Genomic DNA, 27,460 nt, shown 5'->3' with positions numbered 1-27,460 from the left:
CGAGGAAGATACAATGTTAACGTTTGACATTGGTTTAAGTCTTTTCACTTTTTCTTCGTAAGATTTGTCCTACTTGATCTGACAAATAGTGAATATAGGTCAAAGCAGCTACTGTAGCAAATAACCTAGTTTGCCCTGTTTTTTTAATACACCTTGAAATGTAGATGAGCTAATTATCAATTATTTTCTGCCTCTTCCCCTGTAGATGAACAGGCAGGCTAGATCAAACGGGCAGGATAATGAAGCTAATTTGTAATAAAATAATACATTCTTGATTTAGCAGTTATTGTCCATGGCACATAATGGTTGGTTTTGTTCAACATGAATATGCAATCACAATCCGACCGATCCAGGTCAGTAGGCTAGGATAGCTCTGAGGATCCGCTGTGATAATACTGCACCGCTCTCTAGCTAATCACCATTATCACACTGTGACAATGGCTTGCCTCGATTCTTCTGGAACTGCATCAAAGAGCTGCTGATTGTCAGTGATAATGGGAAGTATCAGCCACATACTGTAGCCTGGAGTGGCAGTGGTGATGTACTAATATGACATATACACATGATAGCTTATTGTACCAAATCGGTAAAAATTGCAAAGCAAAAATGCTACATAAGAGATCATCTCCGCTGCTTTTTATGAGATTGTTGTCATGAGTTTAAAAGAGTCCGAGAGTTGGCATCCAAACTAGATTTTTTTGGCACCAGGGTGGGCACAAGCATGGAATAAAATACACACAGACACAGATTCACACATGCAGACATAAATTCACATGAACACGCGCACGCACAGACACACAGACACAGACACGCACATGCTGTCACTTGGATATTAACTATGCTAAATAGGTTTAATCTTTTGGTCTTATCTCCTTTGAGCACCCGGTTTTTCTCTTTTTAACAGCCGTCTAAAATCTATGTTCTTGTTCTGTCCACTTGCCTACATTTCTGTCTGCATCGTACTGCCTCCTCCAGACAGTCCACCCACCCTACCATTCTCCATCTATCCAACCAGTAAATTCAACATTGGATAAAACAAGGATCAAATTGAGTAAAGTGGTCAGTAGAAAGAACAAACTACTGGTGAGGCAGGCTCCATCTCTTCAGCTGGAGCAGTCTAAAGCCATTTCCTGTAAGTGCACGCTATTTCCACATGATGAAAACAAATTGCTTACACTACCTAGCTCTGGGAAAAAAAGTGTGGAGCAAAATTGAATCAAATCGATCTTCAGCGCTACTGCTCAAGTGAGCAACCACATATTTATTTATGATGACAAATCAATGATCACACTCACTGTTACATACCAAGTAAAAACACTGAACTGGGAACAAAACCATCTGTGAAATGGCGATAAGCCACACCTGTCCAGTGGTAATAATTTGTTTGGTAGTAATATCACGATAAAAAAGGGTGTTACTCTTAAATCAGAGAGTGTATAAAGATTAGATCTACTTGTGGGGGTCTGTCTCTCCTCTGCTCCAGACATGCTGAGTCACAGCCATTCCCATACCCCCAGAAAGTGACCTCTCTTCGAGCTGGAGACAGGTGTCTGCCCCACCCCCACAGACAGGACCTCCCGTCCAGGATCACACACACACGCACGCACGCACGCACGCACGCACACACACACACACACACACACACACACACACACACACACACACACACACACACACACACACACACACACACACACACACACACACACACACACACACACACACACACACACACACACACACACACACACACACACGGTTACTGGGGCACTGAAACACACAGTCCAGGCTTGTCATGTCACGATTTATTAACACACGGTGTGTCTCTGAGATTCAATTAGCGTGGTTTGTAAGCGGTGGGTCCCCTGAGCTGGAGCAGGCAAGGTGCAGGACCAAGGTTAGATCTAATAATACGTCTTTAACTGGAGCAGAGCCAGCTAGGCTGGGCTATCCAGGGTTAAGGCTCACACACCATGGCTGAAGCACTGACACAGTGGCCTAGCTTTCTGAACTTGGATGCCGCTATCACCTGTAGTTTATCAGTTCACTGTAGCCCAACTAGGGATGTGATAGAATGTAATACACATAAGCATTATGCTTAGTTAATTAATACATTTAGTTATTAACTCATTAAGAGCCTGTGCGCAGCCTGGGGACCTTGGGCATTCACCCCTATGTGTGTGCGTGCGTGCGCGCGCGCGTGCGTGCGTGTCCGTACCGAAGCTTACAGCTGTATGTACAGCTTACAAGCTGTACATACTACTAGGCTGATAAGCACACATGTCCTGTGCACTCTGACAGCAGGACCTCAGGATCTCAATTCTTCAATATAATTCAGCAAGTAAGACCATTTAAAAAAAAGAAAATTAACCGCAGACCAGTCGTCCCTCTAATTGCAACTTATTCACTTTCTTGTAATGTTATATTCTTCAAAAGGTGGATTATCATTCACTCAATGCATCCTATGCTACCTATGGTTTCCTATTGCAGTTTTCAGCAAAAGGAGGTACTGCAGCCAAAACACTTTGAGAGCCACTGGACCAAACCCTTACCTTCTGTTTTACAAACCATACATACAGTACAACAACCATGCTAATAATCTGTAATCTGATCCAATGGCCATAAATTTAAACCAACCTGTTCCCTGCAATGACTTCATGCCGGGTTCCAAACTTCTGACACAGGTGCGACCGCTGCACCAACCTAGCATGGCGAATCAGAGCCTCCGGGTCCAGGGGAAGCCAGGTGTCCGCCTCAATCCTGGCACTTTGCGTTCGGCGAGAGGGATACTGGGGATAGTAGAGCCCCTCAGGTGGGGGCTGTGAAGTCTGTTAGTGGCTGAAGGAGACTTCCCAGCATGGCTTGGGGCGCACATGTTACACACTTGGATAGAAATAATCATTTTCCAGTGTGCAGGAATTTAGGTGGTTTATTCATCTCTGTAAACATACAGACAAAGGCACATTATAGCAACACTTCCACTCGTTGCCAACTCTGGTCCTAATCTGAACACAGTAATATCACAATATCAACTAGAAAAAGTGCTCCTCGGAGCACAGGTCTCCGCCAGGTCAGGTAGGCTATTGTGGCCTCCTGGTGGCGCTATAATAGGCCAACGTGAAAAGGTTGCCATTTCTTCTTAGGCCTTGCACGACGATCGGACACTGACTGCATTCATGATTTGAGGCATTTTGTTAAAAACATGTTTCGCTAAATTAGACCTGTTGGTGGCGCTATAACAGGCCAATGTTAAAAGGGTGGCATTTGTTCCTCAACATAGTGTGAATGTGCGTGCAAAGTTTGAGCGCAATTGGACGATGCGTTCATGATTTGCGGAATTTTGTTCAAAACAAGCCAATAATGCAAACTTTAGATGTTAATCTTAGCCAATCAGTATGGCATATGAAAAATCAAACACATCCGTCGTGATCACATGACTATAGAGATCATGTGTACCGATTTGCGTGAAATTTGGATAACATTGGAAGGAGTAGTATAAAATAATGTGTTTTACATAAGTTGGCCTGCTGGTGGCGCTATAAAAGGAAGATGTGAAAAATGCAGGGCAAAGGTTTTTCCTTGACCTCTAGGGAGTGTGCATACAAAGTTTTACACAGATCGGTGCAATTATAGGTAAAAACACGAACCGGCCTGTTATAGCGCCACCATGAGGCTGTTTGAACATTTTCAAATGGTAGTTCTTCCTCGGCCTAATGGGAATGTGTGTGCAAAATTTCACGGATATTGCATGCTGTGTTCATGATTTGAGGCATTTTGTTCAAAACGGAGCACTCCTGCAAACTTTGGAAGACATTTTTAGCCAATCAGGATGGAATATGAGAAATCTGAAAGACCCGTTTCGTTGAATGAATACAGAGATACTGTATACTGATTTGCGTGATTTTTGGACAAAATCTGTAGGAGTGCTGTCAAAAAATATGTTTTGCACAAATCGGCCTCCTGGTGGCGCTATGAAAGTCCCATGAGAAAAATTTGGGGCAAAGGTTCTGAATTGGCATCCAGGGAGTGTGTGTGCACAGTTTCGCTACGATCAAGACAACGGTGCCGGAGATTAGCTGGTCACAGACGGACACACACACGGACACACACACGGACGGACGGACGGGGTGGAAAACATACTCTCTCGCCATGCCTTTCGGCCTGGCGGTGGCGGAGACAATAAAATCAATAAGGTGCATCTACTTATTTGCATCTGACACTACAACAGTCAATACTCTCACTCTTACTGGTAAACAGTATACAGAAATCCCTCTCTTGTATCAAAATAATCACATCTAGTAAATGCATCAAAGCTCACATTACAAAAACAATACTTGTGTTCCCCAAAACGAAATATATCAGCTGCATTACATTACTCTGGTTGCTAGAACCATAATGAAAACGTTTTACACAACACACCATTCTCTCATTCATTCCAGGCTACAGATGAGCTTCTTAGCCCAACTACAGGTCACAGTAGGTATCATAACAGGTAAGCATTTCTAAGGACATCTAATGTGCATTCCACACACACATTTGCTTCACAGATACTCTTCTCTGTCTATACCTTCATTTAACATGTTCACTGTCACTTTTATACACTTTATCTCATCATTTCTCACCTGTAAACATACAGACAAAGGCACATTATAGCAACACTTCCACTCGTTGCAAACTCTGGTCCTAATCTGAACACTGGACCCCTGCTGGCCAACATGTGCCTTGCACAGTGAGTGTTTAGCTGCCCAAAGATTGCCTGTCCCAAATGCAATACCCAGAATGATAGACTGCTTCACAGCTTTAGTAAATGTATCTTATGTGCAACGCTTTAACCACAGTTCACAGAATAATGTAAACAACATCCTAATGAAATGAAATGAAATACAATAATGTATCAAATGGAATAATCAATAATATAGGGGTATGCCTGTTTTAGCAAATAATATAATCATGCATCTCAATTCCCAATATAATCATGTATCTCACACTCTCCCCTCCAAAACAAATGTCGTCCCGACATTCCGTATGTCCCAGAACACTCATGTCTTCAACAGGTGAGTAACAGTCACAGATAGGAGTCAGTGTTCATCTTCAAGGATACAGTTCTGCGCAAAGTCAGTAGTTCAACATCACATGTATCTCCCAGTTCCATGTAATGAGTCCATAGCTGATATCATCGTGCACTATGAATATCTGCTATTGTTCTCCGCCCAGTAGCGGGAAATGTGTATCCCCACTGAAAGGTTATTACCTCTTTCCTGTGCTATCACTCAATATTAGTGACCAACATTTTATGTTCTATTACCATACATATAGTAAATGTCACTGATCTTACGTGTCTGGCATTCAAATCAAAACAAAACAAATGGATTACACACACTGAACACTTAGTTTAACTCGTGTTCTTGCTGAAAATTAAGTAAAATTGTAAACAAACTGCTAGACTGGACTATAATCTATTGCATTCCATCTAGGTGCACGGAGACCCACTGGTGAGTTGTGCATGCTTTTTCTCATTTCCTCCACTTCTTGTTTTAGTTGTTTAACCACTTCATACAGCTCAGTGTCCCGTTGACTCGTTGCTGCTGCCACTTGACGCCCCTTGGTCTTCTTTGCTGCAGCTGCGTGATCTTGGACCTCTGGCTGAGCATCTTCGCGGCCATGACTCTGCTGATGAATTCCTACATCTGTCTGCATCTCATGCACTCTTGTTACTTTACTGCTTGTATTCTTTTTCAGCTTATTCTGTCGTTCCAAATCAGCACTGGCCGCTTCATTCATCTTTTCAATGAGGATTTCGTCGGTGACTGTCAGATCATCAAGGAAAGTCTTCAGTTGGAACTTGATATTGTCACTGACGAGCCCTGTGCTGACAGACCTCAGGAATCGGCGGTGTATGAGTTCTGGGCTGTATAGTTCATCTGTTCCTGGTTCCTTAGCAGCAAGCAGTAGTCTTTCTTTTAACTCCATTGCCCTAAAGAGAAAGTTCTGTGGGGATTCACGGCTGTCCTGTGTGATATTCACCAGCCGGTGGTACAGGTCAGTGGAACTCTCCTCCTTGAAATGTCCCTTGAGTATTGTTTTGAGTTGGGGGAGAGTGAGGTCACTTTTAATTTCCAGCATGTCCCTGATGCTGAGGCCTGGGCTGATGGCTTTTACTACTGCTTCAGTAATTTCATCTTCACTGTGTCCCTTGTTCAGGCCCATATCAATTTGATGCATCAGGTTTGTGAATGAGAGCTTTTCTTTTTGACCCCTCTCCCCAATCTGTCCATGAATCCTGAATTCTATCCTTATTGTCACTTCAGGCAGTCTGTTTAGTGGTGGCTGCTGCCTCACATCTTGCTGAGCTGTAGGCTGACTTGTTTTCTTTTTTTCTACTTTCTCACTCAGGCATTTTATTTCTTCACGGAGGACTTGTGTAGATGACTGGAAAGTCAACTGAAGGCCTGCATATTGCTTTTGGAGATTGGCAAGTTCAACAGCTTCTGTGTCAGTATCTGATAGATGGCCTTGCTTTAGCTCCTCTATTTGTTTTAGCAGCTTATTTAGATGAAATTCTGCAACATCTGACTCTTCTTTTTCAATTACATTCTCAATAGATTCAATGATAAGGCGGAGTAACACGTGCCTCTTCGTTTTCTTTTCAGCTGACACTTTAACTTCAATGCACACATTCTTCAATTGCTCCACATTCAGGTCTAGTAGCTTCTCACCCAACTGGTCTTGCAATTCTTCCAGCGCCATTTTCTCATTAGTGTCCACTGTTCAGTCTCATCCATGTTGAGGCACTTCTCCGGTCCTGGCTGGTTCGCCAAGTTTTGTTACACACTAGGATAGAAATAATCATTTTCCAGTGTGCAGGAATTTAGGTGGTTTATTCATCTCTGTAAACATACAGACAAAGGCACATTATAGCAACACTTCCACTCGTTGCCAACTCTGGTCCTAATCTGAACACAGTAATATCACAATATCAATAATATAAATAAGGTGCATCTACTTATTTGCATCTGACACTACAACAGTCAATACTCTCACTCTTACTGGTAAACAGTATACAGAAATCCCTCTCTTGTATCAAAATAATCACATCTAGTAAATGCATCAAAGCTCACATTACAAAAACAATACTTGTGTTCCCCAAAACGAAATATATCAGCTGCATTACATTACTCTGGTTGCTAGAACCATAATGAAAACGTTTTACACAACACACCATTCACATCTCATTCATTCCAGGCTACAGATGAGCTTCTTAGCCCAACTACAGGTCACAGTAGGTATCATAACAGGTAAGCATTTCTAATGACATCTAATGTGCATTCCACACACACATTTGCTTCACAGATACTCTTCTCTGTCTATACCTTCATTTAACATGTTCACTGTCACTTTTATACACTTTATCTCATCATTTCTCACCTGTAAACATACAGACAAAGGCACATTATAGCAACACTTCCACTCGTTGCAAACTCTGGTCCTAATCTGAATGTGCCTTGCACAGTGAGTGCTTAGCTGCCCAAAGATTGCCTGTCCCAAATGCAATACCCAGACTGATAGACTGCTTCACAGCTTTAGTAAATGTATCTTATGTGCCACGCTTTAATGAAATGAAATACAATAATGTATCAAACTAGAGGGTCGGGGCGCTGCGCGCCCCTCCCCCCTAGCCGCTGCGCGGTGCTTTGTGTTTGTTGGTCTCTATAATATATAAAGCCATAATAGGAGATGTTCCCAATGGAGCTATGCCCAAATATGGAGTGTGTTGTCTGACCTCACTTGGGTCTCGTTGGGCGGTTATATAAAGCCATAATAGGAGATGTTCCCAATGGAGCTATGCCCAAATATGGAGTGTGTTGTCTGACCTCACTTGGGTCTCGTTGGGCGGTGGTCGGCGATGACGCTAAGGAACAACATGGCCGACTGTAATGTTGTGAGTTTGTGTTGGCCGCAATTAATTATGCTGCGAGGGGGCAGATGTGTGCTGAGCAGTATGAAGTGGCCTACAGACTGCGCGTAGTAATTCTGCACGTTGTGGCGTGTCTTGTTAGTGACATTGATATGTTGTTTTTGTGTTTAGTCCCACACAGTGGCAGGTTTTTTTTGGGGGGTTTTGGGTTTAGAAATGTATATATAATATAGATATAGATATAGATAGATAGATAGATAGATGGAATAATCAATAATATAGGGGTATGCCTGTTTTAGCAAATAATATAATCATGCATCTCAATTCCCAATATAATCATGTATCTCACACACACACACACACACACTGTTTATTGATTTATTTTCATGATGTACTTTCAAGGTTATTTGTTATGGGGCATGAGTTTGGGGGAATAATGTGTTTTATTATGTTATATAATTTATTTTGTATGATTTTGTTGGCCACCATGGCTGATGGGGCCAATGACAGGGAGCACCCCTCCTTTCTGAACAAGCCGGTTGGGTATTTGGTATGCTGCATCACAAATAAAATAGCATTCCTATAAAAAGTCATTGTCATGACTACTTCTTCCGATCTGAAACCCACCAGTAGGACACACAACACCAGTGTGCTGTGTGTGTGTGTGTGTGTGTGTGTGTGTGTGTGTGTGTGTGTGTGTGTGTGTGTGTGTGTGTGTGTGTGTGTGTGTGTAATATGTTGTTCCAGGGACCCCTCGGAAGCATATTTTTTTCATATTTTTTTTTTTACTTTTTCCACACAGAACCAGGAGATAACATGCATACAAACTGGCTCAATAGCGCCCCGTGCCAAACAGGACAATGTGGTATTGCAGGTGAAAGTGCTTTATAAGCCAGAGAGAAGTTAGTTGGAATGAGTATATCTGAGGCTTGATTTAGGCTCAAACCTTTTGAAAAACGTTTGAGGGACATAAACAATATGATATTAAATATTATTATTGTCTCCGCCAGGCCGAAAGGCATGGCGAGAGAGTATGTTTTACCCCCTGTCCGTCCGTCCGTCCGTCCGTCCGTCATTCGATCTGTCTGTGTACAGCTAATCTCCGGCACCGTTGGCGTGCTCGATGCGAAACTGTGCACACACACTCCCTGGATACCAGAGCAGAACCTCTGCCCCAAATTTTTCACAGGGGCTTGTTATAGCGCCACCAGGAGGCCGATTGGTGCAAAACACATTTCTTGACAGTACTCCTACATATTTTGTTTAAACAGCACGCAAATCGGTACACAGTATCTCTATAGTCATTAAACGAAACGGGTCTTTCAGATTTTTCATATTCCTTCCTGATTGACTAAAATTGCCTTCCAAAGTTTTCAGGAGTGCTCCGTTTTGAACAAAATGCCTCAAATCATGAACACAGCATGCAATTTCCGTGAAATTTTGCACGCACATTCCCACTACGTCAAGGAGGAAATGCTACTTGAACATTTTATAATCAGCCTCATGGTGGCGCTATAACAGGCCGATTTGTGTTTTTTCCTATAACTGTACCGATCTGTGTAAAACTTTGTATGCACACTCTCTATAGGCCAAGGAAAAATCTTTGCCCTGCATTTTTCACATCTGCCTTTTATAGCGCCACCAGGAGGCCGACTTATGTAAAACACATTTTTTGATTGTAAGCCTTCAGATTTTATCCAAATTTCACGCAAATCGGTACACATGATCTCTATAGTCATGTGATCAAGATGGATGTGTTAGATGTTTCATAGTCCATCCTGATTGACTAAAATTTACATCTAAAGTTTGCAGGAGTGGCCCGTTTTGAACAAAATGCCGCAAATCATGAACGCAGCGTCCGATTGCAGTGAAACTTTGCTGCCACATTCGCACTACGTTGAGGAACAAATGCCACCATTTTAACATTGCCCTATTATAGCGCCACCTTGAGGCCAATTTTTGCAACAGTTTTCTTTTTTATATTACTCCTACAAATTGTGTCCAAACATCATGCAAATCGGTACCCATTATCTCTATAGTCAAGTGGTCAAGATGGTTCCGTCTGATTTTTCATATTACATCCTGATTGCCGAATTCCGAACATTGCTGCCCCACAATAACCTACCTGACCTGGCGGAGACCTGTGCTCCGAGGAGCACTTTTTCTAGTTATGTTTAAATTCATGGTGTAGACCCTTTAAATAAAAAAAATGTCATGTCACGAGTCACGACTAAGCATAATGGCATAGCACAGAGGTCCTGATGTCTAAACCATGCACCCTGTGTGTCATGACAAAAGTTTCCCATACAAAAACCCCATAGACAATATATTTAAATACTTTCCTTGGTGACAAATTTCTACTTTTAGTAGATGTATTTGATACAGATGGCAATAATATAATGAAAAACAAGAAAGTCCACACCATAAAATAATGGATAGATATAGTAAATGATATCTATGTTATTGAGCAGATAACTTTCTCTCTCCAGCTACAGAAAGAGAAGTTTATTAAAACAACACTATGTAACTTTTGAACAACTTTATAGCATATTATGTCCCATCAAATTATAAACATCTTTCCATAAATGTATAGACTCGGGGGGTCCCTGCTAGGGGGCTTTACTGTATTACCATGTATAGGGGAGACAATTAGTTTCTTCCAGGCATTCCAGTTCTAGTGTCGCACAGGTAGAAACGTCAAACATGCAAGCCAAGATTGCCTGATCGACTGTTTCACCTGGGGATCTCCCTCCCCTTACATACAGTACTGTGTCATTCACACACTGTGTGCGCGGCGAAAGTAGCAGACCTACAAGCTAACAAAACGTTGCGCTGCGATGTGAGCTTGGAGATCTGCTAATAATTCTAGCACTGCCCCTACCTGCTTGCGATGGCTGAATAGAGGAAGGCAACCACCCCTACTCAATCACGCTAGTCACACCAAGGCTAGTCTCGCGTTACCAGACTGTTGCCTCCCACAATTTACAAATGTTTCCGGCATACAGTCTGGGACTCGGAAGCTCTGATAATGCGTAAGGGGAAAGCGGATGCCCCTCCCCTACCCACTTCTGTTTTAGCATTGTGCAGTGGCGCAAAGGAGTCCGACTGGAATCAACGAATCTCATAAACATCGTTTATGTCTACTAGTGTCTTCTTTCACAGTTTTTTTCGGCGTTAATTCCATGATACCTTTCTCAGTTTTCTGTGATAAACAATCCTCGCACAAAAAACATGAATCTACCGCTCCTATGACTATGCTTCCGCCTCGGTTCTGTTTCCACTGGGACTACAAATGTCTTTCCGGTCTGAACAACTTCCGTTACGCAGCTTTCGGGAAGTGGAGTTCCAGACTCTATATAGCATAAAGAGATTGTGGAATAGTTGTCTGGTGACGCGAGACTACACCAAGGCAGAACTGCCAATCAAAGCGTCGACTGGCCAATCACAGCGCTTACTCGCTGGGTCTTTGTGACATGCTTGTTTTAGCCTAAATGTAAAGTGCATCGGAAGACAGTGAAACAGAATTTGTCTTTGGGAACTTTGGTCATTCGTCTGACGTTGACTGCCATGTTATTTGTGTCCAAAGTGGTTGGTCTAATTGGGTTAAATATGTAATGCCTTTGCGACCAGATTTTGTAGAAGCAAGGATTCGGTGACTAAAGTTACTGTCTTGCTCCTGTTAATTAATGCTCACAATTTGATGTACTCTCTCATGTCTTTTTATGCATTTATTATATTGTATTTTACCTTTTATGTACACACTTTTTATATCTCCCAATTTATATATTTTATGTTACTTGTTGTTTAGATTTTGTTTGAAAATAAATATCAAAACCCATGGACAAATTAAGAGATGTTATTTGAAAAACTATATTTACTAGACCATACCCGTTGGGGAATATGAGCACCTAAAGTGTGTAGTTTGGCTTATGCGCTGAGAACAGAGAGTTTATCAGGGATCGAAAGTGAGTTTGTACTGTGTAGTCCATTGGTTCTGAAAGTGGGGTACGGGGACCCCCAGGGCTACTTGAGGCAGTTCCAGGGGGTCCCCAGCTAAATGATGGATAGGAACCAAATGCACCCTTATGGTTCTGTAACTCTGAGAGTGTACAAATGGAACCAAATGGACCCTAACGTGTCCATTTGGTTCCATTTGCACACTCTCAGAGTGAAATTAACATTGATTTTATAATACAAATTCGGGCCCCAGGTATAAATGCCATTAAATGGGGGTCCGTAGCCTAATACATGTCAAACTGGGGGGACATTAAAATGGTTGAGAATCACTGCTAGAAAGCCGTATAAACCTTCTCTTATTGGGGTCCCTGGCTTATCTTTTCAAATGGGGGTCCGCGGGCTAATAAGTGTCAATTTGGGGGTCCTTGACATGCAAAAGTTTGAGAACCACTGGTGTAGTCAGTCGTGTGTACACACAAACGGATGCACATCCCGTCGTGGAGGCACAGAACACACCCGCGCATAACAGGCGGAGCCGTCAGCCGTCGCGAGCGCGCACAAAAACAAACACACACACACACACACACACACACACACACCACGGTACATCCATGCGGCCCGTGGCCTGTCGCGAACACACACGGGCGATCATCTCCCCCCCAGCCACACACACACACCACGGAGGCACGATGCTACTCCCCCCCCGTCCCCCCCGTCGTCGCAAACACACACACACACACACACACACACACACACACGAAACACAGCAGAGTTTTTGACGCACACACGCTCACTTTTAGGTCCAGTCCTATTTTAAAAGTCTGCGTATGGGGGATGCACGTATCCGCGCGCCTCGTGTAGCCGGTGGGTCCATTTGGTGCCTAATCTATCATTTAGCTGGGGACCCCCTGGAACTCCCTCAGGGACCCCTGGGGGTCCCTGGACCCCACTTTGAGAACCAATGGTGTATTCGTTTGTACACACACACGCACATCCCGTCGTGGAGGCACAGAACACAAACACCCGCGCATATAACAGGCGGAGCCGTCCCCCGTCGGGAGCGCGCACAAACACACACACACCACGGTACATCCTCCCGTCGCGAACACACACACACGGGCGTCGCGTGTGTGTGTATAAAGTACAAATAAAGTACATTGTGACACGTGGCTCCCTAACGTGCATGCGCACGTGCGTGTCCACGCATACACGGCCGCGGACCCAAGTTGCAATTGTGGTGCGATCAGATTCATCTCCCCCCACCCACACACACAGCACGGAGAATGGCGTACACACACACACACACACACACACACACACACACACACACACACACACACACACAGAGATCGTCCAGCGCGTTTGTTTAGATCCAAGTGATTATCAATGATAGCGGCTACACCAGGCGCGCGGATACGCAAGTCCCCCATACGCAGACTTTTAAAATAGTACTGGATCTAAAAGTGCGCGTGTGCGTATGTGCATGGTGTCACACCATGCACAGCAGAGCAGACTTTTCTCGCACACAGTCTGCTCTGCTGTGTTTCCACTGAATGCAGTCAGAGAATGGGGGCGGGGTCTATGGTGTGGATGGAAGCAGGCTGAAGTTGCCATGTCGGCGTACGGTAAGCGCTGTAGGGCCAATGTTGGTGGTATAGGGTTCGTTTGGTTTGGCCTCGTTTTCATAGACCTCGCTGCTTGTTTCTCTCGCGAAACCTGGCAACGACGCATGCGCAGTTTGATCGGAGTCCCAAGACCCCATCTACCGTCAGGTTACTAGAATTATAGTAGGATGTAACATGACAATGGATGTCCTTAAATAAAGAATTTTAAAAAGAAAAACAAAAAAGTAATAGAATGAAATAAAGAAAGTATTGATATAAAGAAAATAATCAAATGAAAATGAAGAAAGTATTGAAATAATGAAAGTAATGAAAAGAAAAAGAAACATAAAGGAATGTGGAAAGCATCCGGTTGCCTCAGAAGATTACAGCGGTCTGACCCTGATTTGAAAGTTGGTGAAGCGTAAATATAGATTTTCTGCAAGGGTGCAAATTGTTATCATATTGCTCAGGAATGACATCAGCATCCTTGACCCAGATGATTCACTCTCAACTGTGTAAGCATACTGATACATACGCTGACATGATACAAGATGCATCATCTCTCCTGCTTACGTAGAATAGTCAGAATACTATTCTGACAATTCATTTTACTATGAAAGTCATTTTACTGTGGAAGCATAACATGCAGGCAGGAGAAACTAAAATGTATCCGAAGAGGCCAAAAATACAAGCCTAACAAAATCACAGACTATATTAAAGGTGATGTAAGTTTTTTGTTAGAGTAAGTAGCTCCATATTCAGATGTTAATCATTGCTACAGAGTACACTGTCAGTGCAGTAACAGAGGTCCCCCGTCTCTCCAGCTCTTTAGTAAATCAGAAAATACATTTTAATTTCAGGATATCAATTTTATCAGGGGAGAGAACCCACACAGGTGAAATTGGATGAGGAAAAAAAACACAAAAAAAGGGCAGCCTAAATTGGTTCCAAAGACTGGTACAGGTTAAGAAAATGTGGGTGCATGTTGATTGACACGTATTAGCCTATCAGGTTTTGGTAATGGTACCCAACATTAGCCGGGTTATTGCATGTGTGGAATAGTCTCTCTACCCCCTCTCTCCCTCTCCAGGTTATTGCATGTGTGAAATAGTCTCTCTCTACCCCTCTCACCCTCTACAGGTTATATTGCATGCGTGATTTAGACCCCCCCCTCCCTCTCTCTCTCTGTCTCCCCCTCTCCCTCTATGTTTCTATCTTTGTCTCTGTGTCTCTGTTTCTCGAGAAGCGTTTTTCTTGAGGACCCCCGTCCTCAAGAAAAACGCGTTTTGGCATCAAGCCTTCCTGAGTGTGTTAAGAAAGTGGTCAGTGGTGTTTAGTGTACCAGAAGGGACTGATACAGACAGACAGACAGACATGACAAGAACTTCAGCCCCCCACCGTTTTCATTACCCCCCACCGTTGTCGGCCTGTTTGGGCATAATTCAGGCATTTATTACTGATGTAAGCATTGTCCACGTCAATTTGTGCCATGATGTCGGGGATCTCTATACAGCATTGGGCATAAAACCGTAGCGCTGCAACGCTTTTGCTTTGACAAAATGTATTTGCAGATTAATAGACTTTTACTTAAAAGGAGGGAAGAAAACACGTTTATTGCTCCATTTTACTTCCTTACACTCCATTTGGTAACTGATAGCAGAAGCGCGTGGACAACTCCAGTGTTGGTGCTGTCCACGCGCTTCTGCTATTATCATTGTTATGATATTGTACAAGCAAATGAATTGTTGCAGGCATGTAACACATATGGTCCTCTTGAGACAACTTTGTTTTTGGTAGCAGGCAGGCCGGCTGGTTGGATGACTGATCAGCTGTTTCCGAAATGAGGACAGAGGCTATCAGGGGTTTTAGCTCTGTAGCTACAGGCAGATGGTCTGTGTGTGTGTGTGTGTGTGTGTGTGTGTGTGTGTGTGTGTGTGTGTGTGTGTGTGTGTGTGTGTTTAACAGAAACACATATGCATAAAATCTCAGGAGGTAGCCGGTACATCATAACAAATTAAAAAACACACACACACACACACACACACACACGCACACACACACACACACACACACACACACACACACACACACGCACACACACACGCACAAACACACACATCTCAACAGGACGCATCATAACTAGTTAAACGCTCTCTCTATCTTACACACACAGGGCCAGCATCCTCTTATGGTGTCTTCTCCGATTGTAGTATCAGCTTACCTCTCGTCTCTACTCAACTTGTCTCTCCCCATTTTAGCTTTGTGTTTCCATTTGCAACTCGGACCCCCCGAGCCGCCCCACCCAGGGATGCTCATCCTTTAGGGACGCCCATGACAACTTCGGTCTGCTCAATGCTACCATAACAGTGATGCTCAACATTGACTAATTCCTTTCATTTAAAAATTTACAACATACAGCGCAACACAAAGAGACAAGAAAATGTGGATTTATCGCTACACAGTGACATTTATATTTATACGAATAGCTAAACAAATAACCCCTACTGCTCCATGTTATATTTACAAGTGCAAGGATTAGATACAGAAAGGAAAGACGGCAGCGGTTAGGGTCTTTTGGTTACATTTGTACATTCTCCGAACAATCAAATAAAATGCAGTCTGATATCAACGATTTCCAACACCAGCAATTAGGCTACACACAGGAGACATCGTTACAATATACAAATATAAAACAATAACAACCGCAGTTTTACATGTCCATCCATGGATACATTTCTGTCTGTGCGTTGCTAGTAAGCATTATCTGTCTCATCAGTATTCAGCAGCATTACACATCAGCATTTGGGACAGTTGGGATGCTAATGAAAAGACAACAAATGAGGGCAGAGACGTGGCGTGCCGAGTAGGGACCATGCAGTGGAAAGGGGCCATTAGACATGGTTAATGATAGTAGTCATAAGTCGTAGCAAGTTGTTGTTGCCACCAGCCACCTCTGTGGCTTTACTGGGGTTCTTCCAACACAGGGACACAGTTAAGAAGATGTTCAAACACATTTATTGTAGGAGTGGGCAAGATGTTACAAAGCTACAGCAGATGGACATGCTGTCATGACAGAGGCTCTCTCTTGTGCAGTGTGTGTGTGTGTGTGTATTTTGTAGTGTGTTAGTGTCCTGGTTTCCTCGGTAGTTACTGTTATTGTACCTGTCTTGTCTCACCTCCCTGTGATTATGAGTTTTCTCCACCTGAGTCCTTTTGGTTCTAGCCTACGCCTGTGTTGATTGTCAGTTAGTTTCACCTGTGGCCTCCCTTGTGTTCCTTTGTCAGATCGTCATTGTAAGTCACCAGTGTTCAGTTCCTAGTGCATTCCTTGTATTTTGAAACTCTAGTTCCAAGCTTTGAATCTCCTGGTATTTTTCCTTGTGTAACTTCCCCGTGTAACTTCCCCTCGTGTTTGTTCCTGCTCCTAGTTTTTTGGATTAAACTCTGTTGCATTTGAGCTCCTCTGCCTCCACCTGTCTGTCTGCATTTGCGTCCTAAACCTCCTGCCTCGCAGATGTGACAGTGTGAGGATGACTGATTTATCCTGTGTGCATCAACAGGTGTACAGTTACACCCAGCTCAGAGTCTCAGGCCATGTGTGACTGTTTAAATCAACCATCACCCCCACCACATCAAGTAAATCAAATGGCGGACAACTAGGATCTATGACAGGACAGAGTGCATCTGTCTTGATTCTCACATGCACACACACGCACACACACACACACACACACACACACACACACACACACACACACACACACACACACACACACACACACACACACACACACACACACACACACACATACAGCCTTTGACGTCATGCTTACAAATGGGACCCTAAACTGTGTCAAGACATAATTCAATGGCGCATATAATACATGTATTATTCACAACTTCCTGCCAGCATATTTGTGTTAGCTCAATGCAGCCTATTGTGTATCTCCTGAGCATACAAAACAGCCAGCTGTACAAAACAAAATATACATTTGTATGCGTGCATTTTTCATTGTGCAAGTGTATACGCACAAACACATGTACTGTATATGCAAACATACACAGCCACTAGTTGTAGGTGGTGGTGGAGTCACTATAAGCTGATCTTAGATAGCCAGTGAGGTTGAAAAAAGTAAAATCAGGAGTCATCATGTCAGGGGTCTTCTGGTCACAACCCAAGGGGCTTAGCCAGCTACAGTAGAAGGTCTCTGGCCTTCTAAGTGCCCGGAGGGGCTGACACAAAGCAGTAAATACGGTATACTGTACACAAACACAGGATCATGTGAAGATCACAGGGCCACGTGCAAAAAGGCTGAAGTGAAAAGTATTTAAGTTGTGTTTTACTGCCAGTACACACAAGATCTATGATATGGCCTACTCGTAGATCATGCACTTCTTTTTCAAAGTATAACTTGAAATTAACTTAAAATTATGTAGGATAATGACCATCTACTTCTCCAGTTAGCCTGGTCCAGACCAGGCTAACTTCACAGCTAAATTTCCATGGTAACTAATGTGGCATACTGGCATTGCTTTCATGAAACCGAGTCATGGATAAACATATCCAGGGTTAACTGGCTAAATAAATCTGGCAAGATAATTCAGCTTTCATGAAACCGATTCATGGCTGATCCTGGATAAATTAAGCCAGGATAGCTGTTAAATCCAGGCTTAATTCCTAATCTAGGTTTTGTGAAACAGGCCCCGGGTACATAAGACCTGCAAACATGTTTCTTATATATATTCTTTTTTTTAATGGCTTGTTCGAAAAAGTCATAAACGTTACTGTTTTCCAAAAGTTCAAAATGTAAAAAATTATAAAATGTTTTCCAAATGGGAAAGGAAGTGTGTGTGTCTGTGGTTGTCCGGTCTGGTCGTGTGCGCGCTGACTAGTCCTGCTTGTGCATGCTTGAAAGCCTGCTTGGAAATGGCAGTTTCACATAAGAGTGCGGTGTGGGATGATTTTGTCAAGATTGACGATAAAACAGTGCAATGCAAATTGTGCAACACAAAGTATGCATTTCACTTGTCGTCAACATCAGTGATGTCAAATCACATTAAAGCGAGAAACCCGATCCCAAAGCCTGCCCTTCACCCAAGCAAAACAGAATGGCAGACTTCACCGTGAAACCTCGCCATTGTGATGACCGGCGGGCAGAAAATATCACTGATTTGACAGCCAAGATGATAGCCGAAGATATTATGCGTACTATTAGCGTTGTCGAGGGGAAAGGCTTCTGTGAGCTGATGGCATTTCCACCCCGTGCCCTGTCGCCAAACAATGACAGTGCGACGAGAGAGAGAGAACATACGCTGAGGTAAGCGGAACAATCGCCCCAAAACACACTCTGCCCCATTTTAGGTTACGTGTAGGAGTACCTGGTGGCGACCGTTCCCGTTGGCGGATTTGATCCGGGGTGACCGGACTCTTCGTTGAGGTTACCGGAACTATTACCGGAATTATTATTTGGCATTGAGACGGAGAGCTCAGTCTGACATTATTCTAATTTGTCAAACGTCGGCCTTGTTAGTTAGGCTGCTAACTGTTCTGTGGTTAATAAACACATGTTTACAAAATTAAGTCTCATTTTTATTATCATTAGGGCTTTAAATTCTAAACATGATGGGTGCAGCTGCAGCAGTTGTGGTGCTTAAAGGAAAGCTCAGTTTGGCTCTCCTCTTAACTGCTGCGCAGCAAAAAAAAGAAAGACAAATCGATCAACACATCGATAAATGCCCTCGACACGTCGACTCACAAAATATGAGTCGTTTCCCATCCCTAGTCTGGAGTTGTGAAGACCTTCTGCCCGTGGCAGAAAGGGTGAGAGCGGTCAATTTAGCCGAAAATCAACGTCAGGAATGGTATAATGGTGCCTAATTTCATATTTATAAACCGTTTCAGATGGAAACGGATAAGTCATGGAAGGGGAACCTTCTGAGAGCTTCATGAGCAAAGATAATCAACTTAGGGGGACATAGGGACAGGGTCTCTAGAGAACATGGAGACATGGGCTCTAGAGGACATGGAGACAGGTGCTCTAGAGAATATGGGGACAGGGATTCTAGAGGACATGGAGACATGGGCTCTAGATGACATAGGGACAGCATCTCTAGAGGACATGGAGACATGGGCTGTAGTCTAGACTAGAGGACATAGAGACAGGTGCTCTAAGAATATGGGGACAGGACCACTAGAGGTCATGTTGACAGAGGCACACGTGGGTACTGGTGTTCTAAACTCGAGGACTTGCACACAGGGGTGCTAGAGGTTCAGGCTGGGTGCTGGCAGGGCTAGCCGATGCAGGGTGTTGGCAGGAACGGCGGACAGGGTTTCTGTGACACTGGGCAGCTGAGTCTCTGTGTTACTGGGCAGCGTAGTCTCTGTGGCACTAGGAGGTGTGCGGGGGTACTAAATGTGAAAAGCTTTTCACTAAATGTGAAAAGCAAGGTGTATACACAGTAACACCTAACAGGAAATCCGAAATGTGATGTTCCGTAAATGGCACCACATTGTGATTCATTGCAGGAACAAATAAGGAAAACACAAACAAACACAGCATGCGATATGAATGTAACATGAATCCAGACACACATGAATGGACATCAAATGGCATCAAACTAATTTATGCAGAAGTGTCTCCAAATATCTATTTGTGTCTGTGCCATCCAACTGAGAAAACTGGATAAAACATTTATTGATTTGAAAATGTAAGATGGCAGTTGGGACTAATCAAATAGACTGGAACTTAAGGGTTTGCGCGTGGGTGTTCAATATTTAATAATGAAAGACTTCTATGTCCAAGGAAAAATCCATATTAAAATGGATTTTGGACACATAATATTGATGGCCATCCACATCTCTGCTGTCATGTGGAACTGCAGTAAAGTTAAATTAACATCCGGGATTTTACAATGTAGAGATCATGCAACCAAAACCTACCAAAGATCATTATGTCATACAGTGATCCTGTCTGCTCTATGGCAGTGTGCTCTATGGCCGAGGCACACTGGTGTACCATGAGACAAGTCCAGGTGTGCCTTGGGAATTGTGACAACCATACATTATTATTTCAAATCAATTATATAAATGTACAAAAAGTGATGAATTATTTTTGTATTTACTATATCAGTACTTTGTGCGAACCCATTTCCCAATATGGAGAGACATTCTATACTATATTATTTTTTTCACTGAATATTTTAACCTCAATGTCATTATTGATTACACATTTGTACTGTTTGTTTAAGTTCGCCAAATACTGCATTGATTTTGATTGTCTGTATGTTTTATTTTATTATTTCTCATGCAGAACCACACACTGACCCAACCTGTAAACCATGCCTGTGCATTTCATAAGTAAAAACCTAAAAGGACCTTTATGCCTCCCGTGTCGTAAATGTACATCCCATATTGTTGGCTACATAGCCCATAAACCTTCACTACAATGTGAAATAATAATAATTGTAAAAATGTATATATGGTTGTGTTATGTAAACACATGGAAAAGTTACATACTGTACTATGACTTTAAATTGTTATTTCACACAATTATCGAAAATAGCAAATCTACAAACTTCTATTTCAGAACCTATTTTTGCTATGAATACAGATGTGCCTTGAGATTTTGACTTGCCCATTTGTGTGCCTTGGACACACAGAGTTTGAAAACCACTGGTCTATGGGATCTGAAGCTTGATCAAGTACTGCAGCATGCTGCATTTTGTCAGAAAGGCATTGAACTTGGCACTGCAAAAGAACCTATTGAGTGAGATAGCTGTTGAGATGGAGCTGCTGGGAATAACTGGCATTTCTGGCTAACAGCTACCTTATTATTTATGAGGTATTGTATTTTCTTCTTGTTAAAACAGTTTACACTTCAGAATCAAACAGAAAAGATTTGTCTAAAGGAAATAACATTTAAGAATGATGTCTAAATCTGACTTTTGTCTAAATGTTTCTCCTATACTGTATTCTGCATTTGAGGACGATGGGTGTACTTGAAACCTTGACTTACAGGGCTGGACTGTCTGCTCCAATTTTAGACTGGATGTGTCAGTATGTTATGGGGTATTTCCCCTGCTTCTGTGTGTGTGTGTGTGTGTGTGTGTGTGTGTGTGTGTGTGTGTGTGTGTGTGTGTGTGTGTGTGTGTGTGTGTGTGTGTGCACACATTTGTTGTCTATGTGCTTCACACTTCACAGAGGAAATATTGAGGTTAATACATGCATGAATTATTAACATCCATTCCATTTCCGTGGGTTACATTCACTCCTATACTAACATAATAATAAATAAAATAGGGACCTTAGGTTGAAGGTCCCTAAATAGGGATGCCAGGGTTACTGTGGCCAAGCATAAGGTCAGCATCAATCTGGCAGAAGGAAAATGACAGGCAGATATACAGTATGGATAATTTACATGGTATAATGCTGGATCATATCAAGCAGGTATGGTGCGCGGGGGGGTGGCGCAGCCACGCTATTATAGGTCATCACCAGTGTTTTTAATTGGATACGAGCAGACAGACTAGCACGAAGAGAGTTGCAGTTGAGCCTGGTCATTATTGAGCTGAGTCCTTGGTGAGGAAAGGTCTGATCCTCCTGAAGTTGTAAAGTGAAGAGAGACCAACGAGCCCTCCGTCGTTTCTGGGTCGACCCACCGTAAGGTATCGCCCGTTTTCATGTAGATCTTCAATTTTCGGCAGAAAACGGGCGATACCTCCAGAACGGTGGGTCGCCCAGGGGCAGCCGAGGGCTCTTTTGGTCTCTCCCCGGGACAACTGCGGCCGAAACACCAAGGAGAGAGAAATTAGAAAATTATTCTAAATGTTTCAGAAAATCTACCTCGTAACAATTCTGCCCAATGATATTTTTTCTAAAGACCAATCACAGCTTGGTGTAAACACGCCCACTTGTGACGGCACTTGGTGTGAACACGCCCATTGGTGTGAACACACCCATGTTCCAGCGCCATCTTTGCCTGCAGTTACCCATACTTGGCTTAAGCAGGGTGTTGTTGATGGAAATAGAAAGATCCTGCAGGGGGCAAGACTTCACAGGGAAGAAGTCTTGGAAGAAGGCTCTGTTTTGTCTAGGTTGTGCTCAAGGTGGTGGGAAGACATCCACTGTGAGATGGCATGCAAAGATGCACTCTTCAACCTGCATGGAAGGAGAAAAAATGTTGTGTGTCATCTGTGTAGCAATGATAGTCGACGGGCACAGACTGACAAAAACGTAAAGCGAGAGAAAAGTGATGATTGGTGATTATTCATTTTTGATTAAAGCTCCCAGAGCTGTTAGGGGTTCATGGAACATCAAACGCTGTGGTGATGTCTGTGGGTTTTCATGCACCTCTCTCCTCTTCAGTTCTGTGCTTAGAAGCTTGCTCTCTCTTTAGCCACAAACACACAAACAAACACACACACACGCACGCACGTGTGCATGCATTCATGCACATCCAACAAGGTTAGACCACGGCAGCTGCAGAATCCTCTGAATCATCATTTAGCTTTTCATTTCCCCATCCCTACAGGTCTATTTGCCCCATTACACTCTCAGTTAGCCTCTCCACTCACCCTGGTGCTCCCTCTTTGGAACATCAACCTGATCATATCACTCACCCTCCCTGACTCTCAATAAATTGGACTGCTGTTCCCTCCGTGGCTCGTGCACCCTCGCTGGTTGGCTGACTTGATCACTAAACAGATGTGTTCCTCTGACTACAGTGTAAAAAAAAAAGTGCAGTGTACCTGTCTGGGTTTGCCTGTTCTAGCTCGTGAGGGGAGAACGTCTCCACCACCGTGGACCATGCAGACAACTGGACTGCACTCAAACCACCAAGAGAGAACCAAGATGAGAACCAAGATGAGAACCAAGATGAGAACCAAGATGAGAACTAAGATGATAACCAAGATGAGAACCAAGATGAGAACTAAGATGATAACCAAGATGACAACCAAGATGATAACCAAGATGACAACCAAGATGATAACCAAGATGAGAACCAAGATGATAACCAAGATGAGAACCAAGATGACAACCAAGATGACAACCAAGATGAGAACTAAGATGATAACCAAGATGAGAACCAAGATGATAACCAAGATGAGAACCAAGATGAGATGCGGAAATGCAACAGTGGCTCTCAATCCCCTTTGATAGTGCGCCTTCACCACACACACGCACGCACGCACGCACGCAAACACACACACACACACACACACACACACACACACACACACACACACACACACACACACACACACACACAGAACTGTAAAAGGAATTATGAATAATTGTGATGGGAAATCCTTCATGTAGATCAAAGCAAGCTGGCATCAATTTGGTCACGTTCATTAAGTTAATTTAGGAGTCATGTTTAATGCATGTTATATCTAACCTTTTGGAAACAGTGCAGCATGTTAATGAAGGACTGAGCAGGATGCAAGTGGCAAAAGTAAAAATAGTAAGTGTGTGCGTGCGTGCGCACGTGTGTCTGTCTGTGTGTATGCGTGCGTGAATGCGTGAATGCATACTTCAGCCCCTCGTAATGTAGGCTAGTTCCCATTATTACAATTAATAACATTTAATGGCATTTAATGCCACAGAGCCGCCCACACTCGACGCCCTCACTGAATCTAATGCTTATACGCAGCGTGGCTGCTGATTTTTCATTCTGAGTAGAACGAACGCTGGGATCTCCCACAGCTGTTAAATGACGGATGACTCCCGAGAGAATAAGTGTCGATCAAAATCCATCTACCTTACAGGGCAAGGGGCTAAATGCACACTTGTCCTCGGCTCCTGAATATTCCACATGTTCTTCTGAAGACAGAAGTCACCAGAGACCCTCAGGAAGCGCAGGCTCTGGGCTTGAGAGAGAGGGGGGGGGAGACACAGAGAGAGAGAAAGAGAGAGAGACGTGTGATGTGACCTCCCATAGATTCAATATGTAAAGCAATGTGGGAGAGGAAAATGTTTCTCTAAATTATATTGTTTTCTCATATTGCTCTGGCAGTTATGATGCCATGTCACACAAGGGGGATAAAAACATAAACAGCCTCTGCTAAATCATTAATGGGAACAAGTGCCATAGTGTTGTTTTCCAAATAGAGCTGGCTGAATGTCACCGGAAAAAACACCTAGACACCCGTGTTCCTCTGAAATGATCTATCTAAACATTTAATCTAGCTTAACATGGAATGACTCCTGGGGCGAAAAATTCATCCTACGGACCAATAAAATAAGCTAAATGTCTTTTAAATGGCAAGGGTTGCTTTGATGGATGGTAATAGCTGTCTATAATGTACAAACGGACACCTCTGATGAAACCTATGGATCAATAATGAATTACAGTCTACACTGGCCACTGAAAAGACCGTTGCATCTTGCCTGCAGTTGATAGGCCAATAAACACCATCTCTCTGTTATTGATAAGGAGCTACCCTCTGACAGGCACACAGTTTAAAAAGCATAGAAATATAGTGGGCAAGTCTATAACACACTTCAAAAGTTGAAGATTTAAATGCTCTATCCAGGATTGTTTTGAATATATCAATTAGAGTTTGAATACATTGGTGAAGAGTTTATAGAGTTTACAGAGTGTACAGCGTTATGTGAGTTTTGGACAAAATCTGTAGGAGAAGTAGCAAAAAGTGTGTTTTAAAGAAAATGCAAAATAGCGGGAAATCTAGCCAGGCGGAAATGGTCGTTGACTATATGGGGAGTTGCGTCATGATCCAAGGTTGGCAATCCAAAGTCTTCGAGATAGGCAATTTTGGGCAATGTGGGAGTTTCTGTATATTACCCAGTGTGAGTCATCTCATGAAATGTTGAACTTATACATGAGTGAGATGACTCACCAAAACACCCACCCTACCCGTGTTACCTCAAGGAAGAGGTAACACAGGTAAAGTGATAAGGGGGTCTGAAGGGCCAATGTGAAACCTTAGGCCGTAAACCTTTACTTTAGAGTGTGGAGCACAGAGGCTGTGCTCCAGTTAGAAGGCAGGCCTTGCCAGCCACTGCTTTGATATACTGAGTGTAAAGATAACAACTTCAGAATTCTCCTGGTGCTCATCTGAGAGCTGGTCTAAGCATGCTGCCTTGTTGTGGAGCGAATCGACTTTTTTGTCGTTTTATATATCATGAATTTGCTGTTCTTTTATTCACATATTATATAGGGAATATCCCTTGTAATCAATACATGTGCCCTGCTCAGGCTAACGGTAATTTCTGTGTATGTCGTCTATAAACTGGACTATAGGCTTTTATTGAACCATAGAGTGACAAGACCACGGCACAACAGGTCTCATCAAGTTGACGTGGGTGAGCGTGACTTTGAAGAACCATGACATACATGTCATGGTTTACAGATCTTTGTCGGGAATCTGGTCACCGCTTGAATCCAGGACAAACTGGGACAGATTGTCACGGTAACCAAAAAATGCCTCAGTTTTACTAAAGTGCAAAGGCAGCATGTTTTCAAGCCTTTTAGACAATTCTGCACCCAGGGAGTTCTCCAGAGTGGATTACTTTTTATGGGACATCAGGAGAATCAGCAGTTTGTGGTTGACTGTAGGCAGTGGTGTAGAGTGTAGTGGTGATTTTTTAAACTGGGGGAACGCTATTTTTGATGACGTCACGCAGAGCATGTGAGCGGAGCGGTGCGATTTTGACGTGAGCGCGGAGCTGGTTTATAAAAAGGTTGGAGCGCTACTCAGAGCGAGGACCGCCTCCCGCTCCAAGCCGCCCTCGCGGGGGCCGCGCACCGAATGTTTGAGCATGCCCGGTCGCACGGACTCAGAGACACACAGACATCCAGCAGTGCACAGCGCACCGAGATTTCATTAGAATTTCTACTTTCTTTTTTTTTCTCTTTTTTTTTTACTGTTGAGCGACCCGGTTTGAGCGGAGCATGGAGCGAGATTTGCGCAAATCAATGTGAGTGAGGAGCGACGGGGAGCGGAGCGCGGGGGGAGTCGACGTGAGCGAATAGCGAGCGTGAAACCAGCCCACTGGAGCGCCGAGCGGCATTTCCACCCGCTCCGCTCCGCTCACGTGCTCTGACGTCACGTGCACGCTCCGACCAGCATTAGCCTATGAAATATTCATTTTATTTTCTTGTTTCGTTAATTTTAGTTTGATCTTTCACTCCACTGCCATCATTAGACCAATGCATTTGATTGGAGAGACCAGACGGGGGTTGCGCATCTGATGGGGTGTGAAGTGTCTTTAACTGCTGGCTATTGTTTTTCTACAGCTTACCAACAACTAATCTACAGACGCTACTAGCTACCACACCTGACCTACTGTTATGCAAAGTAGCCAGGTGGGTACTTGCCGCACAAATCGAGTGGGACGCATTCACGTGTTTACGCACATGCACATACGTGTGCAATGACCAATGCAACACTAGCCTCGGAAACCCATGCCTTTTTTTTTTGTTTCAAAAGAAAAAAAGGCTGGGAGAACCTTGCAGGAACGCTGGTCTTAGGACCTTGTTATCTCCTAACCAATCAGAGTGCAGAGGGGCGTCGCTCTAAATTTGGTGACGTCAGTGTGCTCCGTGCACAGGCCAGGGGGGGGGGGGGGGGGGGGCGGAGACATAGATCGGTGAAGCAATAGGAGGCGGCGCTGGAATCCAGCGCCTGGGTTTGGATCCGCCCTTCAAGGCCATTCAAGATCGATTGGGCTCGTTCTTTCAGTCTTATGCATGACTGTAGGCTAGAAATTCCCTTTCTCAAACTCTTTCTTTACTTGATCATTTACTTTTGCATTACTGGTGTGACTCGGCCTCAAATGCAAAAGAAAATGCTCTTTATTGGGATTGGCTTTTAGGGGTGTTCTATTTCAAAGGAGTATGCTTGTATAACTTCTTGAATCTTGAATAATACTGGTTAAACAACATTGTAGTTTTTAGTTGGTCACGCTTTCATTCACTCAATCCTACATTCATTCATTCATTCATTCCTTCATTCAACCAGT

This window comes from Gymnoscopelus microlampas (genome assembly GCF_963454915.1).
Source record: "Gymnoscopelus microlampas genome assembly, chromosome: 1".
NCBI classification, from domain to species: Eukaryota; Metazoa; Chordata; class Actinopteri; order Myctophiformes; family Myctophidae; genus Gymnoscopelus; species Gymnoscopelus microlampas.
The sequence above is the reverse complement of the archived record's forward strand: the minus strand, read 5'-3'. Positions refer to the sequence as shown.